Source organism: Lissotriton helveticus, chromosome 1_1 (assembly GCF_964261635.1).
Source record: "Lissotriton helveticus chromosome 1_1, aLisHel1.1, whole genome shotgun sequence".
Lineage (NCBI taxonomy): Eukaryota > Metazoa > Chordata > Amphibia > Caudata > Salamandridae > Lissotriton > Lissotriton helveticus.
The window spans coordinates 125,848,179-125,867,759 of NC_136057.1; the positions used below are offsets into that span (position 1 = coordinate 125,848,179).

A 19,581-nucleotide genomic window follows, 5' to 3' on the forward strand; every position below is an offset into this window, starting at 1 on the left:
TGAAGCAGCGAGGGTCGGAACATCAGGGCTTCTGAACCCGACCGACATCGTGACACTCGGCAGCCCAGGCGCGACACAGGCGCAGATTTTGCTGCCGGCGCAACCCTAGAGGAAGCGGCAAGATGGCGGACGGAAGCAGCGAGTGAGGACGAGCCGGGCAGGTGATCTTGCTGACACGGGCGGCGAGTGAGTATAAAGGGAGCTCGGAGCCCAGAAGGTACGACCGGATGCCCTTGATGAGTGAGCGGCGACACTGACGAGAGGGGAACCCTGGTCCCAGGACTAGGCGATGAGCTCCGAGACGGTCCTAGATCCTAAAATGGCGGCTGGAGGGCTGTAAGACCCCTGGGCACTACGTTGGTGACTCTGAGGGCTGGAGAGGTGGAGTGCAGCGGCCGATGCGGCAGCACCTGTGCAGCTATGTTTGGTATCTGATTGCCGGCAGGGACGATGAGACGATGAGAACTGGGAGCCGAGGGAACACGGAAAGTCCTGGCGGAGCAGCATGGCAATCGCAGACTGAGACAGATCTGGCGCCCGGAGGCCCTGAATGTCGCCAGCCAGTCCCACCAACTGACAGGAAGAGTGAATGACTAGCGGTGGTGCCCATTCACAGTGCCCGGTAAGTGTAGTGAAGTGGGCCCGCACCCGGTACTACGGAGGTGGGAACGGGTGAGCGGGTCTGCGACATTGCATGAACGGGAGCAGAGGCGCGCACCCGGAGGAATCGAGCAAACGTGTGGGCACGAGTTGGGACTGACACAGAACGCAGACACATAGCAGTCCAGGCCCAGAGTGCGCTGCGGACAGGGGAGAAGTGCGCATTTGAGCCCTGTGGACGCCAAAAGGGGCAATTGAAGTTCTACAGGAGGGCATCACTCGGAGTCATTGGGCACGACACGCACCGGAAAAGGAGACCACACTACTGAGAGCTGTGCAGCGCACACTGTGACAGGGGCCGTGAATCCGCACAGGGCACAACTGGGTGCGCAGCAGGACATAAACACCACGAAATCTGGGTGAAGGGGCAAGTGGGCCCAAAACGGTGAGAGGCGCGGGGGTCTCCGGGCTTTTCCGGGATTGGCTGTGGAACTAGGGTACTGTCGCTGGGGGCTGCCTGATGATAGTTCTTTGGTTTATTAACAGTGAGATAGTGTGAGCTTTACCAGCTGAAATAATCATAGGGTGCGAGTCCTGCCAATCTCTCTATAATTGTTATGTTATGTTATGTTATTCGAATTTATGAGCGCACAGCTGCCCCAGCCAAGGGGCGGCCCGGCGCTATATTTGGTACAGATAACACAACTGATAACACAAAAGATGGGAATAATTAATAAGGCAGAGGGAAGAGGTAAGTTTTAACAGCTTTCCTGAAGGAAAAAAGGTCCTCCAGTGAGCGAATGTGGGCCGGGAGTGCATTCCATAGTTTAGCGGCCAAGACCGTAAACGACCGGCCACCCAGACGGCATTTTTTAAAACCGGGAACCAGTGCCAAATTTTGTCCGGCAGAACGGAGGCTGCGCAAAGGGGTATACAAGGACAAAAGGTGCTGAAGTATGATGGGGGTGCCAAACTTAAGAATTTTAAATGAAAAGCAGAGGGCCTTGAACTCTATGCGTCTGGATACTGGCAGCCAGTGCAAGTTGGAAATTGTGCTACGGGCTGAACAGAAGCGCGGTAGGCCAACCAGGGCCCGAGCTGCCGCATTCTGCACCAGTTGGAGTCGCAGAACGTCCGCCTGGTTGGTGCCCAAAAACAGAGAGATCGCGTAATCGAGCCTCGATAGTACACTAGCTTGGATCACCATCTGGCGGGTAGGGGCATCAAAAAATTTGAGGATAGGCCTCAGACCTCGCAGGATACCAAAGCACATGGACGCCACCTTCTTAGTATGGAGCGAGAAGGTTAATTTGGAATCCAGCCAGACGCCAAGATTTTTAAGTTCAGTGACCGGTTTTGGGGGGATCCCAGCTCCTTAGGCCACCAGCTAGCGCCCCACAGATCAGGGTGTTTCCCTAGGACCATCACCTCAGTTTTGAGGGCGTTAAGTTGTAAACAATTGGCAGTAAGCCAATTAGCAACAGCCCTCAAGCCCTCCGCAAAGTTCGATGCCAGTTGGTCAGAGTCCCCATTAAGAGCCACTGCCAACTGGGTATCATCGGCGTATGATACCATAGTGAGACCCCAACTCTTCTTACCTCCGCCAGAGGTTGAACGTACAGGTTAAAAAGAGTGGGGCTCAACGCCGATCCTTGCGGGACTCCTTTGGTGATAGCATGGGACTTAGATCTAAATGGTGGCACCACAACCTGAAAAGATCGTTCCGAGAGGAACGATTGAAACCACTCCAACGCCTTTCCTGAAATGCCTGCCTCACTAAGCCTACGAATGAGAATGGTATGGGATACAGTGTCAAAGGCGGCACTTAGGTCCAAAAGGACCAGTGCCGCCGTTTGACCTGTATCTAGTGCAGAGCGGAGATGTTCCACCATAAATAAAAGTGCCGTCTCTGTACTGTGACCAGATCTAAAACCATTCTGTGTCGGATCCAAAAGGTGTGCAGAAGCCAAATGATTTGTTAAGATGTTATTCACATGGGCCTCTGTGATCTTTGCCACCCAAGGGAGAAGGGAGATAGGTCGATAACTCTCCGACTTCAACGGATCCAATCCGGGCTTCTTTATAATGGGCATGACACAGGCAGCCTTCCAACTAAGGGGGACAGAGCCGATGGTGAGGGACTGCTCCACCAGATGGCGAATAGGAGGAAGGCAAAGGGACGCCGAGTCCAAAAACTGGGCAGGTCTCAAAGGGTCGTCCGGAGAGCCAGATTTGACCTTGGCCGCTAGGTGATTAAACTCCTGCTCCGATGGTATGGAGAGGGAGGCCAAACACTGAGAAGTACGCAATATCAAAGGCGTACTGTCAGGGTCAACTTTAGGAAAAGAGCAGTAGATGACATTTACTTTCTCCACAAAGAAGCTGGCTAACGACTCACAGTGGGCTAGAGAACTGACTTCCGTAATAGGAAGTCTGTTCACTGTGAGCTCCTTCAAGACTTTAAAAACCAGTTTGGACGGATTTGAGCTCGCCTGGAACTCCCGTGCATAGTAATCAGCGCGGGCCCGGCAGACGGCTCTATCATATAACTTTACCTTAGCCAGATAGCTGACCTTCAGGTCTTTATCGTAGTTCTTCCTGCATGCTCTTTCAGCTTGTCGGCAGGTAGCTTTGATACACCTGAGTGCCTCCGTGTACCAGGGGTTAGGCAGAGCATGTCTATTCCTGCTCCAGCTGGCTGGGATTAATTCGTCAAGGACTTTAACAATCCAAGCGCAAAAGGTGGTATAACCGGTTGCAACGTCATCTGAATGGACCCGAGGTGTAGTGATTAACAGACGATGGAAATCCTCCAATTTGAGCTTTTTCCAGGGCCGCCTGAAAGATGTTTTACCAGGCTTCCCAGTAAATTGTGTCACCATTGTGACAGAAAGCTCAATGAGGTGATGATCACTCCAACCCATAGGTCTAGGGGGGGAGACCTCGACCAGTTGGAGGTTTGTAAAAACCGGGTTGAGGATGTGACCTCCATCATGGGTCGGATGGCGGACCAGTTGAAGTAGTTGTACTGCTTCCAGATCATCCAGCAGAACTCTAACCGCAGGTACCTCCATGGCATCAAAGTGTATATTGAGGTCGCCGAAGATGGTGAAGTTGGAAAAGAGCAGAGAGAGAGAGCTTACCAGCTCAGGAAGGGCTATCCTGAACGCACTGTCACTACCTGGAGGGCGGTAAATCAAAAGACCCGACAATGTTTGATGCCGACTAAGGCTGATAGAAAAATGGGCACACTCAGCACCAGCCAGGGTCATCGGCTTCCAAGTACAAGTAAAGCAAGTTTTGAAAGCCACGGCTATACCTCCACCTCTCCCCTTGCGGTTTAATGTGTGAATAGCATAGCCCGGGGGCAGGGCCAGATTAATGGTGGCCGTGTCCTCATCGCCAAGCCAGGTTTCCGTCATAAAGAAGACATCGGGGCTTTCTAAGGAGATAAGTTCATAAATATCTCGGTCATGTTTTGACAAGGATCTGATATTCATATGCCACAGTTTACCGGTAATGGGGGTGGAGGTTCCCTCTTACGAGGCGGTGGTGACTGGATTGGAGCCAGCGTTGGAGCCGATAGTACCCACCATCCACATGAACACGTATGAGGTCCACACAGAGGGTGCTGAGCTGCGTGTCAGCACGGGGGCAAACATCGTCTGATCGAGTGAAGAGCTTCACTGGAATATTGTCGGATCATACTCACAGTACAATAGAGTCCCGCCACGTCCTGCGTCTCCCTTGCGCGGACGAGCGCAGACGGGCAGGACTCTGGCACGACTCCGGCACAGCGAAGGCGTCACAACTGCGCGTCCCGCTGCGCGGGAGAGGGGAGCTTTAAATAGGCCGACCAATCTCGGCGCGAGCGCGAGTACGCTCCAAGATGGCGCCCGTAGTTCCAAATATGAGCCCAAGGCAAGATGGCGCCCACAGGACCACCCTCGGGACCAGGACCCACCAAATGGCGGTGAAATTAGCTTTTTAAATGCGGTGAGAGGGAAGGGAGCGAACCCAACCGAGCCCCGCTAAAAACAGGGGAAAAGTGAGTGACCAAGCACTGAAAGCAAATACAAAACAGGGAAATTTAAAAACCAGAAGCGCCAGCAGCAGCGCGTGCGCAGCAGTGGTAGGATCTGTCCAGGCTGCCAAATGAGTGGGTCCGCCTTAAATAGGCCGACCAATCTTGGCGCGAGCGCGACTACGCTCCAAGATGGCGCCCGTAGTTCCAAATATGAGCCCAAGGCAAGATGGCGCCCACAGGACCACCCTCGGGACCAGGACCCACCAAATGGCGGTGAAATTAGCTTTTTAAATGCGGTGAGAGGGAAGGGAGCGAACCCAACCGAGCCCCGCTAAAAACAGGGGAAAAGTGAGTGAACAAGCACTGAAAGCAAATACAAAACAGGGAAATTTAAAAACCAGAAGCGCCAGCAGCAGCGCGTGCGCAGCAGTGGTAGGATCTGTCCAGGCTGCCAAATGAGTGGGTCCGCCTTAAATAGGCCGACCAATCTCGGCGCGAGCGCGAGTACGCTCCAAGATGGCGCCCGTAGTTCCAAATATGAGCCCAAGGCAAGATGGCGCCCACAGGACCACCCTCGGGACCAGGACCCACCAAATGGCGGTGAAATTAGCTTTTTAAATGCGGTGAGAGGGAAGGGAGCGAACCCAACCGAGCCCCGCTAAAAACAGGGGAAAAGTGAGTGAACAAGCACTGAAAGCAAATACAAAACAGGGAAATTTAAAAACCAGAAGCGCCAGCAGCAGCGCGTGCGCAGCAGTGGTAGGATCTGTCCAATTAAAACTTCAAGACACATGGAGGTTTATGAGAAGCCCTCAAGCAGGGAACTATACCCGTACCGCACAGAGTAACAACTAATCACACAAGATGAAACCAAAGAACAAGAAAGAGGAGGCTGCGGAGCAGGATGACACTCATGGCGCAGAGAGTGGACCCGAGGAAGCGATGTCAGAAATAGGACTGCGTCAACACCTTGATAAGATACTTGAGGCCATAGTGGCAACAAAGGATGCCCTTCAGCAGGACATTGCGCAGGTTGCGACAGGGTTAGGGCTCCTACGTGCGGACCATTTGAAGCTGGCTGATAGAGTGAAGGAGACCGATTTGGCCATACAGGGCATGAAGCCGGCGCAAGCTACCATAGCGGCCAAGCTGGGAGATGCTCTAGGACGTTTGGCAATGTTAAAAAGAGAGCTGAAGATTCTGAAAGTAGGAACCGGCGCAATAACATACGCGTGGTGGGCCTGCTGGAAAAAACAGAGGGAACTGATATGGTTGCTACTTGGAGACCTGGCTCAAATCAGAGGTCGCCACGGAGGGGCTATCTCCCTTCTTCACACTTGAGAGAGCTCACAGGGTGCCAGCTCGGCAACCGCAACTTGGCCGTCCTCCTCGACCTGTGGTGGCTAAACTACTGCACTATAAAGATAGAGATATACTGATCCAAAGTGCACGTGAGGCAGGTCCCTTCAGAGTGGGTAATGGCACAGTCACAATATTCCCACACTACACCCAGGAAATACAAAGACGTAGGGCCTCCTATCTGGCAATTAAAAAAAGAACTCAGAGAAGAGGGGATCCAATACTCACTGATATTCCCAGCAAAATTGAGGGTGATAGTGGATGGCACGACCCAGTTCTTCCTGACACCCGAGGACGCATGGACATGGCTCGAGACATACAGAGCGGGCACTGATCGTCAGGCTCAAGGACGCTCAGGTCCACGTAAACCATCTCAGATGCGCAAGTCCCAGCGTCTCCGGAAAAAGAATAAAATTCTGAAGAAGCAGCTGCTGACTCAAATGGCGATCGAAAGGCAAGGAGCATTGGCAGCGACGGCGAAGATAACGGGTTCGCAGAGAACTGAGTCAGCAGTGGGCACGGAATCCAATAAAGATAAGAGGAAATCGGACACGGAGCTATCGGAATCAGACAGTAATAGGGGACCTGTGGTCACGCCAGGAACAGCAGAAGGACTGTTGGATGAATAGCCTATCTAAGCACATGCCGGAAATTGGAGGGCCGCCACGAACTGCTATATAGGGTTACCGTGCCTGGAAGCGATGAGGACCAGAACGATTACAGAATCTTACCATATGGGATCTAGGGCTGCGGGGCTTGAGCGAAGGCTGCTGCCTGTTGGGGCCGAGTTACCCTTCCATTGCCCATAAGGCAACCTGTGGTGACTACTACAGGATAGAACTGTGTGTATTGTTGAGAAGTTTGGATGGGAACTGATAGCTTGTCATTGGGTCCTGTTCTGGGGGGGAGGGCTGAGGGGGTTACAGGGGATGTTGGCATTTGGGGGTCTGATGGTGGTGTGGGCACATATTGCAGGTACAACTTGAGGCAGCGAAGCAAGCGCAATGGCAACGTTACCTGATTTGAAATGCATCACATGGAACGTGAGGGATTTGCACACAATGACTAGGCGCCATAAGGTTCATGCGTATTTGATGAGGAGAGGAGTCCACATAGCTCTACTACAAGAGACACATCTTACTAGAGCGGAAGGCCAAGCGCTGCAGCGCAGTTGGAGGGGACAGGCGTTCAGTACAGCGTATTCGGTGTTTGCCAGGGTAGTTCTCATATGGATAAGGGCGGGCTTCCCTTTTCAGGCCACCAGACATGTGTTGGATCCAGAGGGCAGGTATGCTGCGGTAGAAGGAAGGCTGAATGGTAGGGATATTGTATTATGTAGTATATACGCCCCAAATGTAGACCAAGCTTGTTTCTTGGATAGCTTATCAGGCGTGCTGGCACTTTATTTGGCTGGTCCTGCGGTGGTGGTTGGGGATTTTCATGCCATAGCAGACGTAGAGATGGACAGATCGCATCCTCCTCTAGCTAACGCACCGGTTCGGAAATTAGCCAAACATAGATCTGATTGGCAAGAGAGATGGGGGCTAATGGATGTATGGCGGGTGCAACATCCTCAAGACAGGGATTATTCTTTCTTTTCATCCATACATGAACTTCATGTTAGAATTGATGCAATTCTCTGTTCCAGTTCGATTGCTCTCGTGGCAGCACACACTGAACACCTTACCAGAACTATCTCTGATCACAACCCGTTGTTGATGTCGATTAACTGGCAGCGATCCGCGATTCCGACATGGCGCCTGCGCCCCGAAACTCTGGAGAATCAGGTCTTTAGAACTGAAATAGGTGAGGGCATCGAACATTATTTTCAAGAAAATCGGGGAACGGCTTCTACGAGAGCACTCGAGTGGGACGCATTTAAGGTGGTCGTCAGGGGGCTGTGTATTAGCAAATACTCGGGAACTAGGAAGACGGTGCTTGAGGATATAAGGAAATCAGAAGAGAAACTGAGAGACTTAGAACAACAGAGGCCAGAACAGCCGGCGCTCCAGGGACAGCTATTAAAGGCGAAGGAAATGCTTGCGGTTGAAGTTGAGCGATTGCGCAACTTTGATCATGAAGGCTACCTGTCGAAGGTTCATGCAGAAGGAGACAAGGTCGGTACATTGTTAGCCAAGTTAGCAGACCCAGTACCGAAGACTGGCCCGATTATGAGAATAGAATCGGATACCGGCCTACTGGTCCACTCGCAGGCGCAGGTGATCTCATGGTTCCTCACTTATTATGAATCTCTGTATAGCAGTAGGCTGGACGCTGCAGAAACGGACGTAGAGGGGCATTTAGAGGGGATTTCGCTACCTCAGCTAGACGCAGACCAGGCAAAACTACTAGGGCAGGATATCACTCTAGCTGACATCCGCAGCGCAATTAAACACATGGCCCGGAATAAGACGCCGGGCCTGATGTGCTGCCCGTTGAAGTCTATGCCCAATATGTCGATATTCTGGTGCCCCGCTTAGTGGAGATCTACAAGGAGGCAGGGGAAGTAGGCCAACTACCACAGTCGATGCGTGAAGCATTGGTTATTCCTCTCTTGAAACCGAGACGATCAGATATAGATGTAACCTCTTATAGGTCGTTGTCCATGTTGACAGTAGACTATAAGATTCTGAGAAGGATACTGGCGACCCAACTCCTTCCATATATGACCACGCTGGTACACACAGATCAGGCGGGATTTATCCCGACTAGGAACACTGCTTCGAATATAAGACGCCTCCTAAGGATTCTAGCTGAGAGTTACGATGACCTGCACTCACCAGCGGTCCTCTCTATAGACATAGAGAAGGCGTTTGATAGCCTGGAATGGGCTTTCCTACATTAAGTGCTGGAACAATTCGGACTGGGCGACCAGTTCGGGAACTGATCGAGAGTGTTGTACGCCTCGGCCGTCGCCAGGGTACGGCTGGGGGAGGTGATATCCGACCAGTATCCGGTTATGAGAGGGACAAGGCAGGGCTGCTCGTTGTCGACACTGCTATTTGCGCTAGCAATGGAGCCCCTGGCGGTTCAGGCGCGAGCGGGAGTGGCCTACCGAGGACTGCAGATCCGTGGCATACCACACCATATTTCACTGTACGCAGATGATTTGCTTCTCTTTTTGAGAGATACGGAGCAGGCTTTGAAGGGGACGACCTCTTTATTATCACAATATGGAACTGTGTCGGGACTCAAGGTAAACTGGAGCAAGACGTGCCTTTTCCCGATCCGTCGGGGAACGAGCCCACCACTTTTAATAGGTGAGATCACCTGGGAACCGACATGCTTCACCTATATAGGGGTTAGGATATATGTAGATCTGTTGGAGGGAAATGTAGGGCACTGTATCAGGGCCTTGAAGGGATGTATGGCGTTTTGGTCAACACTTCCTCTATCGGTAGTAGGCAGAATCGCTTTACTTAAGATGGTGGCACTCCCCAGACTGCTTTATTACTTCCGCACTTTGCCGATTTGGGTCCCACCACGACTCTTTAAAGAATTGAGGTCATTGACCGTCGGCTTTCTATGGGGCACTGGAAGACGCCGAGTAGCACTGACAACCTTGATGAGGCCCAAAACAGATGGGGGACTGGCGGTGCCCGATTTTGAGCTCTACTACCTGGCAGCACAGCTGCAGGTCCTTACACAACATATAGCGGAGGAATTCCGGGGTCCCGACCATAAGCGAGGACAAGGGATACAACGACACGTCCTCTCTTATGTAGTCCTACAACAAAAGCTTAATTTGAGGGACCTGACCATAGAGGAACGGACCTTGAGGCTCTGCTGGAATAGTAGCCAGCGTAAGGCCGGGGCTTCCCACCCATATGCACCGGAGATTCCATTGGGGATGCTGACGGCGCTTCCACACGGGGGGATTGGACCCCGTTAGCGGATTGGGAACAACTAGGTCTCCACAGGCGTGTCCTAGATGCTTGGAGGATGTCGACCTGGAACACATGCTATGGCATTGCCCGAATATTGGGAGTTATTGGGAAGACATAGGACGCCTTTTGACTACCATCACGGATAGACAACTAGATTACGATATGGCTGCCTGCTTGTTGCATTGGTTTCCGCACGTGGCTAAAACTAAAATAACCAGCAAGTTTATTGATTTAGGTCTATTGTTGGCCAAACGTGAAATAACTTGGCATTGGAAGCCGAGGGAGGGGCCTTTGAGCAAGCGCTGGCGTACAGAATTCTGTCAGTGGGCAAAGTGTGAGAGTGCGGTCAGGCTCAGACAAGCGACACGCGTAGGTAGTGATAAAGCTTTGGAGATGGCAAGAGCGTGGGAGGCCCTAGTGCAGGCTTTGAAGGACTATCAGCTGGAAGACGGGGATGAATGAGCAATACTCGTGCATGTGATGATACTACAGAGAACATTGATGTGCAAGCTTTCTATACAACTGGTACTATACAGGAACATGAGACGCTGAACGTGCCCACACCACCGAATCTGTAGGGGGGAGGGTGTTAAATGGGAAGGGGGGTGAGTTGGGTATTACCCTGGAGACATATTTGACAGATCTGAATGAGGTGACATATCTTTTATTGTATGGTGACCATAAAAATTAAATAAAATATGTTTGCAAAAAAAAAAACAGAGATGTGTGGATCCTCTGGTGAATAATTGCTGCTATCTCACCTCCTTTCTCTGAGCTTGTTCTCTTTTGGTCCTCTCGGGTATGGCTTCTGAAGATCTGGAGTAGATTGCTCTGACAACCAGGTTTTAGTTAAGAACAGGATATCCAGCTTAGGAGATTCTAATAATTTGAGTATTTCCACTTTATCTTTGACTAGGGAGGGTGGGTTTAGTAAAGCCGCTTTTAACGACTCCTCAATCTGAGGATGTAGAAGAGTTTTATTGTTTGTTGGCCCGCAGTGAGGGCTGTTGAGTGCCAGATTACCCTATATGTGTGGCTGGCATACACGCCATTTGCTTCTAAAGTTGAGACAAGCATGGGGGGATCCTAAAATCTGTGTACCTGAAAGACTTTAGATCTTATGAAGAATATGAGAAATATTGAGTAAGCTACGTCATTCCTGGTCCCAGCGGAAGCAGCCAGGTGTGCCTAGCAGCTAACAGGCTTGTCTTTGGCAAAATGCTTGCAGCACACACGTAAAATGTTCTGCAACAAACACGCACACAAAGAAAATTGCTCTTTAAAACGTCCATTCAATTGTGTACTCACAGATATGACACAAACTCCAACTCTCACTCGTACAGCCTCACACCTCATTTATAAATGGATTAATGTAACAAACCAGATATCTCTTAACCACCTAACTTGGACCCCGAAGAACCCGGAAACTATAGGCCCATTGCAAGGATACCTTTCGCTGCAAAGGTTTTGGAGAAATTACTGAACAAGCAGCTGGCCCAATTCCTCTCGGACGGAAACGCTTTAGACCACTCACAGTTTGGTTTCCGAGAGGGACATGGCACAGAAACTCAGGAGTGTTCTCGATGCCGGGGGGGAAGGCGGCCTTGGTCCTTTTAGACCTTTCGGTGGCCTTCAACGCGGTCAACCACGAGACACTCCTGACTCGCCTCCCTGAAGTCAGAGTCCTCAGTTTTTGAGAACCCAGCTCAAACCATACGAGCCCACCAGGACTCCTAGATCCAGTCAAACAAAACTACTTCAGGTACCTAAACACAGATTGGCAAGATGGGGAGGAAGAAGCTTCATACTGCAAAGAGCTAGGGCCTGGAACCTTCTCCCAATTTCAATCAAAAACAGTCCTTGTCTGCTTTCCTTCAGGAAGGAAGTGAAAACTTGGCTGTTTACGGCTAGTTAGATCTAACCTGGTTGGATCCCGAGTCTTCCGTCTCTGACCCAGCGCCAAGACGCCCAAGGACATTTGCGCGCTATATAAAATTATAAATCAAATCAATCCAATCAAATCTTCCATGCTGCACAATTAAACTGGCATTGTGCTCTGCTGTGCACACACACATGAAACACAATTGATCTCCAGACACAAAGACCTACACACTGGAAAGAAGTAATCAGATGGATCAGTCGCTTACACGCTCATATATAATGTATCCACCCAAGACGACCAATAAGAAACAAACACGTACACACAAATCACTTCCATACATTTTGTAGTGAAAGGTAAGGCTTCGTCCAAGCCATTCACGGGCATCAACTACTCCAAGAGACCTACACCCAGGGTGGGCACAGGGCGAGGAACAGATCACCACAATCACATGTAACACTTCAAATAATCACGGCTCACTCTTCACACAAAGTTCTTGCCGTCTCTTCAACAGAACTGTGACATCACAGAGTCTCTGAGGCAACACCCAATGTGGAATGCTGCTGAGGGAGTTGGAAGGTGTCAGTATCTGAGGAGGAAGCAGATCTGTGGATGGAGCATTCTGTAAGAAATAAACTCCTCCTTTCTATCACCACCATGGACACGCGATACTTCATATATTAGCCACGCGCGGAAATATGGAAAAATGTACAAGGCTTCAATACCGCGTTGTGAAAGTACAAAGGATCTGTTAATTTTATGTTAAAAAAGCCACTGAAGCAGGTGAGAACACCAAAAAACTATGTCACTTCTTCAAAACACTCCACACATCGCATGAGCGCAGCACACCACAACACAAACACAACCTGCCCTGCACTTCACAGCACAAACACAACCTGTGCATCCACCTTACAGCACAAACACAAACTCTGGAGTGTTTAAGGATTACTCTATGTATAGGATTTTATACTGGAATGGTGTGTTTCCAGTACAAATCCTATGCTAGACAGCAAACACACCTCTGGCCTATGGTGTAAAGGTTTTGTGTGGCACTAGGCAGACTGTGTACTAGTGCAGGGGTAGTGAGCAGCAGCGTGCTGTATTTCATAAATCTGGCTCAGCGCTTCTTTCTCCCCCTCACACGTCACAGCGCTGAACTTAACTGCTGCACTGCGGTGCTCTAAAAAAATTAATCTGCTCCGTACGGGTGCATGCGTGGTCTGCCCAGCCTTAACACTCACATTCTCTTGTGCATGCTTGGTCTGCCCAGCCTTAACCCTCACATTCTCTTGTGCATGCGTGGTCTGACCAGCCTTAGCCCTCTCATTCTCTTGCGCATGAGTGGTCTGCCCAGCCTCAACCCTCACCTTCTCTTGTGCATGTGTGGTCTGTCCAGCCTTAAACCTCACATTGTCTTGTGCATGCTTGGTCTGCCCAGTCTCAACCCTCACATTCTCTTGTGCATGCGTGGTCTGCCCAGACTTAACCCTCACATTCTCTTGTGCATGCTTGGTCTACTCTGCCTCAACCCTCACCTTCTCTTGTGCATGCTTGGTCTGCCAAGACTCAACCGCCACATTCTCTTGTGCATGCTTGGTGTGCCCAGACTTAACCCTCACAGTCTCTTGTGCATGCGTGGTCTGCCTAGTCTTAACCCTCACATTCTCCGTCAGCTGGTGGCAATTACAGTGAAATGAGTGTGTTTCATCACTCTCTCCGTACTTCACCTCACCGTCCCGCTTAACCTATCTCTACTTCTCTATGTACCCCCACCCTCTCTTTTATCTCCGATCTCTTTTCCTCAGCTTCATCTACCTCACCTTTCATCCAACATACCTCACTCTGCTCCATCTTTCTATACCTCTCTCTCATGTCCTTGCTTCTCTTTCAGTCTCTGTACCTACATCTTTATCTATCACTCTTAACCCTGATCTCTTACACAACTCTCTCTACCTCATCCCTATCTCTGTACCACACTTATTTTGTTTCTCTATTACAACCCGGTATCTCTCCTCCTTCCATTTCCCTTCTCACACAAACTCATCTCTAGTTTACCTCACCTCCATCCTCTCTTCACATCCTTCTACCTAACCTCTCTCACCTTCTCTCTCATTCCTTTCTGTGCCTCACAATTGTCCTCTCCTTTCTAGCTCATTTCTCTCTGCCTCACCTCTCTCTGCCCCACGAATCCCTCACTCACTAAATACATTTTAAATTTAACGCATTATTAGTTCACTGCCTTCTATCTCCACCTTTCTTTCTCACCCTCTACCTCTGTTCCCTTTCCTTCACCTCTCTATATATATTACTTGTTTCTGGCTACCTCAATATCGCTACCTCAACTATTAACAATTCTCTCTTTCTCTCTTTCTCTCTCCCTCACTCGCTCTTTCACTCAAACACACATCATTCGCTGGACCTCAATCTTTATCTGTACGGATCGCTCTACCATATTGTCTCTTCCTCTTTAATTTTCCCACAACTCGATATCGCCACATTAACATCACCTCTCTTTCTCTAGTTCATATATGTTTTCAAATTCCTCTATTCGCTATACAGCGGTTTCCTTTTTCTACACTTCACTCCTTTCTACTGTCGTTACTTGAAATGTTGTGCTCAACCCCTTTTCATTTTGCTCTCTCTATCGTGCATCATCCAATTCTTGCTGCTTTTAAATCTCTCAAATTCACTTTTTATCTACATTACCTCTCTCTCTCTTCACCACCCCTCCCCCCGGATTACTGTCCTCTTCTGCCTCTCTACATTACCTTCTCCCTACCTGACTCTAAACTCTACCTATTTCTCTACCTCTCTTTCACATTTTCCTCTATCTACCACTCTTCATCTTTCCATCCGGCTACCTCATATTTTTCTATATACTTTTCCTCTCTCCACCTCACATATCTTTCTACATCATTTCCGTCTCTCCCTTCCACCTCTACTTCATGTCTCTCGCTCTACTGTTCTCAATCAGTCTCAGTGCATCTCCTGTATCCTGGCCGGTCCCATTATCTTACTCAGCAGGGTCACAGGTAACTGTCTAGCTGGAGAGGTTTACACATATATAGAAGTGAAGAAGGACAAGGCAGGGGAAGAGAAATAAAGGGGAGTTATTAGATGGGACTGTGAAAATCCACCGAACAGTGCTTTGATTTTTCGTTGCTGTAGAAGGAATGCAAAGGTGAAAGGGCTATATTTACGGTAACACATTTTCTGCAACTAAAGCTACAATTTCAAGTGCTATATGCATATGTCTTTTTATTGTAATATTATGCACTAGTCCACTTAACGTAGCAGGTTTCCCTGCTATGGGAATAACAAGCTGGCTGGATATCCACATACAATGTTTTTGCAAGTAAAAGATCTAGACCCAAACTCGAAAATAAATATCTTTATCAATGTTTGCTCAAGCTTCTTTTGATAGTACTTGGCTGGTGGACTCTAGCCAGCTTGGGCTTTAGACGCTTTTGCCAGCCCAGGTTTTGAAGGTTTAACAGGATTCAATCTTTTTTTGGCATCACATGGACTTCAATTGAGCCTAAAAGTGGTAATAAATTCAAATGTATTCCAAACAGGGAGTCTCAAATATGTGTTGCCCGGGGCTCTACAAACCCTTAATATCTCAGTGAACTGTAAGTTATAGTTTCATAAGCTAGTATGAACAAACGTTGCCAACTGAATGCAAAACGACTGCTTCAAACTAAACACAGAAAAAACAAAAGAACTGATCTTCGAGAACAACACCCACTCGTGGAACGACTATTGGGTGGTTTGCTGAACTAGGACCCTCACCCACTCCTACAGACCATGCCCGAAACCTCTACATCCTCCTGGACAAACTCACTACAAATAAAAAAACATCATCGCAGTATCCTTCGCCTGCTACGTCACTCTTTGCATGCTCTGAAAGATCTTCAAATGTCTCCCAATCAGCACCAGACGCACTATCACTCAAGCCCTCGTTATCAGCCGCCTGGGCTACGGCAACACTGTATGCAGGAATTATCACACACACCCTGAAGAGACTGCAGACCATACAGAACTCAGCGGCCAAGCTCAGCTTCGACCTCCCCAGACATACCCACATTACTCCACACCTCAAGAAACTCCACTGGCTCCTCGTCCACAAAAGGTGTCAATCCAGGACGCTGACACACAACTACAAAGCCCTGCAAAACCAAGGACCAGCATACATCAACCACCACCTAAGGTTCCACCAACCCTTCAGACATATGCGCTCCACCTCCCTGTCTCACACCCCTCTGTATCCGCCGAAGCAACCGTAGAGGACGCTCCTTCACCTACCTCGCAGCGAAGTCCTGGAACGGCCCCCTCCAGCCTCAACCTCCATTTAGGGAGGGACTAAAGACCTGGTTGTTCAACTGATTCTCCCGAGCAGCATGGCTACCAGCGCCTGGATACCCTAGTGGGTAATTAGCTGGGCTTTATAAATCTGCTTCGATAAAACCCTCACAATACTTTGGAGAACAAAGTTTGGATATCAAAGAGTTCAATGTATGGAACTGTGGCAAAAGCCCTTAGGAATGTATTAAAAAAGACGATACTAATATTTTTCTGTAAAAATACGCTTTTGTTTCCTTCTAGCACAACTGTTAATCCATTAGAATGATAATCTCCCCCAAATTAAATGTATTTGTGAAAATGAGTAAGAACCCCAAATGGACCCATTCCCAATATAAAGGAGTTTAAACCCACACACTGAGACCAGATTGAATCTTTGCTGTTCTATAACTAGGTCACAAAGTGACCCCATTGCACAGTGCACTGTAAAGTCCTACATTTCAGCAAGGATACATAGCATTCTGGGACGTGTAGTTTGGGTTTAAGCACTGTTAGTATGGGTGCAAAAATATCATAATGCAATGTGCTGTTAATGACCCATGGCTAACTGAAGTGAGTCATATATAATATTGGGCCATGTAGAACTTCCCCAGGCTCTCCCCCGTCCTCCCCCCTCCTCTGGCCCTCCTCCCCCTCCTCGCTCCTCCTTTCCCCTCCTCTGCCCCTCCTCCGCCCCTCCTCCCTCCTCCTCCCCCTCCTCCTCTGCTCCCCTCCCCCTCCTCTGCCCCAGTCCCCCTCACCTCCTCCCTCACCTCCTCCCTCCTCCCCCATCCTCCTTCTTCCTCCTCCCCCCCCTGCCCCCCGTCCCCCTCCTCCTCTGCCCACCGCCTCCCCCCTCTTCTGTCCTGGCCCCTCCTCCCCCCTCCTCTGCCCCACTCCTCCACACTCTTCTGCCCCTGTCCCCCCTCCCTCTTCACCCCTCCCCCCTTCTCTCCCCCCCCCTTCTCTCCCCCCCCCCTTCTCTCCCCCCCCTTCTCTCCCCCCCCCCTCCTCAGTCTCACCCTCTCTCCTTCCTCTTCCTCTTCTGTAAGAAACAGCACAGTTACACTTCCGGGTCAGCACGTGCTGACGAGCTTCTCCCTGGCCTGTGAGAGTAATAACGGAGTCACTTCCGGGTCACCGGGGGCAGATTCAGCGCCAGCAACAGACTGAGCTTCTCCCTGGCCTTTGCAGGTAATAACGTCCGGGTCAGGGGCGGCAGGGACAGCAGAAGCAGCGGAGGCTGCGGAGCTCTTCTCTTCCTGTGAGTGTTATAGTCTCCGGGTCATTTGTGGCAGAGTCAGCACCAGCAGTGAGTCCTGGCCAGGCCCAGCCTCCACTGACTCAAAAGCATACCTTTTTAAATGTATCTTTGTATTAAATGTTTAAACATTTCTCCCCATACAAGAAAAAGAATAAGAGAAAGTAAAGAGTGACAGTTCCATTTATAAATGTAAATATACGGACAGCCAAAGTTGTAAGGAAGGTATCCAACTTTCCATCACACTAAATAAACCTGTCAGTTTCCCAAGTCATCCTTAGCATTGAGTATCAGGTTGGTAGTTTTCTTCTTTAGAGGCAGGTGTGGCGCAGTGGCCAGAGCAGCTGACTCCGGAGCACGGGTCTTACTGCTCGAACCCCAGCATTGGCCGCAGCTCAGCATCATGTGACTCTGGGCCACAGCTCACTTAATCTCAGTCCTGCCAAGCATCACACAACAGGTGTGACACTCACGCATTTCAGTGCGGTGATCCGCATCATCGCACTGAAATGCAATGTCACGCATACCAGCGGCGCCTGTCACTGTGCCCGGCCAGGCTCTCTCTGCTGCTCCCTCCGAGAGAGGTGCGGCGCCGCCGCCGGCCTGCCCGTCATGTTCCTAAACACTCACACACTGTCCTGCAGCTCTGAGAGCGCTGCAATGTATAGACTCTGCACTCTGCCACCAGGAGCTGCCTGTTGCCCTGGAAACAGAATGCGTCTACGAACATGAATTTTAATGGTGCGGCTGCCTGCGGCGCCAGCGCGGCTCATGACACAGGGGACGGCCTGCCGGTGCCCTGCTCTCGGCCCGACCGGTGATACTGCAGCCAATCATCGACGACGGTGTCACCAGGGGGGGCCGGGAATAATTAATCCGGATGTGCGGCGGTCAGTCCTGCCAAGCGTCACGCAACAGGTGTGACGCTCACGCATTTCAGTGCGGTGATCCGCATCACCGCACTGAAATGCAATGTCCCGCATACCAGCGTGGCCTGTCACTGTGCCCGGCCAGACTCTCTCTGCTGCTCCCTCCGAGAGAGGTGCGCCGCCGCCGCCGGCCTGCCCGTCATGTTTCTAAACACTCACACACTGTCCTGCAGCTCTCAGCTCTGAGAGCGCTGCAATGTATAGACTCTAAATCTCCCCGACGGCCCCTGTGCCGGGATGTAAATGTAAATGTAAATGTATTGCGATTTATATAGCGCACGTATCACCCGAAGGCATCAAGGCGCTTGCCTTGGGAACCCGTCCTGGTATTCCCCTGTGAGATAACCCCAGCAGGTTATCCACAAGGTGAAAGCCAGGCATCCCGCCGCGAGGGGCCGTAGTGGAGATTAAGCAAGCTATTGCCCAGAGTCGCAGAGTGTGAACCCGTGAGTTGAGTAGGCACCGGAACGAGAATTATCGAGTTCGTGAAATTTTTGAGCCCAAGACCCGCAGAGGCGGGGAATTGAACCCTGGTCCAGGACCGATCTCAGCTTCCGGGTCTGCCGCCTCTAACCCCTGAGCCACACTTCTCTTAGGGGTGATGAGTCGCACTTTACAAATCTGCAATTTAGGGACATGCTTGAGTAAAGGAGGAGTTTGCTGAATTCTATCACTTTTAAGTGCTTTTATTTTTTTATTTTATTTTATTTTTTATTTTTATTTGGTAAACAATCATTTCCGTGGCCAGGACGAAATCATAGAGTAGATATTGCTCAAGACATAGGACAGGACACAACAATTTTCTATATTAAACATTAAAATAACCAACACCAAACAAGGCGAATGCAGCAATCAAGTCAGCCCAGATGTCAGAGGGGAAGGCTACTACTCAGGAAAACAAAGGTAAATCAATGAGATTCGGCAAGGCCGGGGGGGGGGGGAAGCAGGGAGGACAGGAAAATCCTAAAACAGAATGAAAAATTTCGGGAACGTCAGCCTAGGGAGACAGGGTAACATCGGAGGTGTCAACCAAGGGAGTGGTACAAATTTCTCCACGATATGCATTCCATTGACCCCAAATTTTCGTCCACGCCCTGGGTCTGCCCCTAGCCACATAGACGGTCTTCTCTCGGAACATGGACCAGTCCATGTTATCCTCCCACACCGAAACGTCTGGAGGTCGGGATGCGCCCCAAAGTTGCGCAATGTCACGCTTCGCGACCATGTAACCCAAGGTCGCCCATCTAGTCTGGGCCACAGAGTAATCGGAGGGTTCCCACACGTTCAGCAGGCATCGT

The 19,581-nt window shown here is 50.2% G+C and overlaps 1 protein-coding gene across 2 annotated transcripts in view; it reads right to left on the minus strand.

The window, feature by feature from the left end:
* LOC144767602 (uncharacterized) overlaps window positions 1–17,164 on the minus strand; it is a 35,246-nt gene extending 18,082 nt beyond the window's left edge. The window contains exon 1 of one of the 2 annotated variants that reach the window (XM_078651096.1): window positions 17,116–17,164. The gene's annotated coding sequence lies outside the window, so the exon portion shown is untranslated. Of the gene's footprint in view, window positions 1–16,057; window positions 16,682–17,115 lie in introns of those variants that run through there. The other variant, XM_078651037.1, reaches the window with a different exon arrangement.
* Window positions 17,165–19,581: the final 2,417 nt, after the last annotated feature.